The sequence below is a fragment of the Sinocyclocheilus grahami genome, unplaced genomic scaffold (genome assembly GCF_001515645.1).
Source record: "Sinocyclocheilus grahami isolate Dianchi unplaced genomic scaffold, SAMN03320097.WGS_v1.1 scaffold41104.1, whole genome shotgun sequence".
NCBI classification, from domain to species: domain Eukaryota; kingdom Metazoa; phylum Chordata; class Actinopteri; order Cypriniformes; family Cyprinidae; genus Sinocyclocheilus; species Sinocyclocheilus grahami.
The window spans coordinates 1-1,216 of record NW_015523910.1 but is presented as its reverse complement, the minus strand read 5'-3'; the positions used below and the strand labels follow the sequence as shown (position 1 = coordinate 1,216).

The window sequence follows — 1,216 nt, the reverse complement described above, 5'->3', positions numbered from 1 at the left end:
AGGGGTGGGAGTGGTGCTCAGCATCCATGATATCACTGCAGAAACGCTGGTCGATGCTCTCAACACAGTTATTAATGACAGCAGGTGAGAGTTTTAACATTTCTCCCACTGTTGCTCTCATATATACATATATTTTATATACATGCATACACTCTTTCATAACCTCAATGCATTTCTTTTGCCGTGTTCTGCAGCTGTAAGCAAAGAATGGAGAAGCTGTCGGCCATACACAATGACCGTCCCATGCAGCCCCTGGATCTTGCGGTCTACTGGACAGAGTTTGTTATGAGACACAAAGGGGCAGACCACCTGAGACCTGCTGCTCATGACCTGAACTGGCTTCAATACCACAGTCTAGATGTGATTGGCTTCCTGCTTTTTATTGCGCTGATTGTAACTCTAGCAACATTTAAATGCTGTGCACTTTGCTGGAGACGCTGTTGTAGAAAATCGCAGAAGAGGAAGGAAGACTGATCATATAGAGATTAAAAGGTGGTATTGCTTATAAAGGCACACATTTTCCACATCTACTGTTTCATTTCACATTTTCAGAAGAACAGTTATTTTCGTCACCTGACAACTGAGCCAGTAAAGTCTCTTAAAAAGCCGCAGTTTTGTAAAGTGGGAGCACACATCAAGATTTTTAAGCAGTTTCACCTGTAAAGATTTTGTTTCTTAAGATATTAGTTTTACATGCTTTCGTTTTGATATCACTGACCACTGTTCAGTGTTCATCTAAAACTGTATGCCACCAGCATTTGTTTTTAAATAATTCAATGCAAACCACTGTAAGCTAAACAGACTGCAGATTCTGTCTCTCATAATCAAGAAGAATTCTGTTAAAAAAATTCTCCTAATTAACCCTAATCTGGGAAGATGGAGTGTTTAATATGACACAAATGAAAGGTTGTGAAAGAGAAATATAAGCTTGTCTAATTTTAATAACCAATGTTTTCTGTAATTTTTTAAATACAAAGGTCCAATAACAGAGTTTTCCATTTCCATGCTTCATCGACCTTATGATCAACATCAAAGCATTCAGCATTTTTTTATATGAACTGAATTGCATTTTTCGCTGTAATTTCCCTCCTAAATGACCACCAATCAATATTTGTATAAACAGCTAATTGTTGTGCACTTGTAGCCATGATCTGAAAAATCACTCTAAACTTGAAAAAATAAAATTCTAAAATATGAATACAGCAATGCTTTCTTT

At 37.1% G+C, this 1,216-nt stretch overlaps 1 long non-coding RNA gene across 1 annotated transcript; it reads left to right on the top strand.

Moving 5' to 3' along the window:
• Positions 1-6: 6 nt before the first annotated feature.
• LOC107580716 (uncharacterized) lies at positions 7-1,198 on the top strand. The gene is made up of 2 exons (XR_001608693.1): positions 7-84; positions 195-1,198. It is a non-coding gene; the product is annotated as an uncharacterized lncRNA (long non-coding RNA).
• Positions 1,199-1,216: the final 18 nt, after the last annotated feature.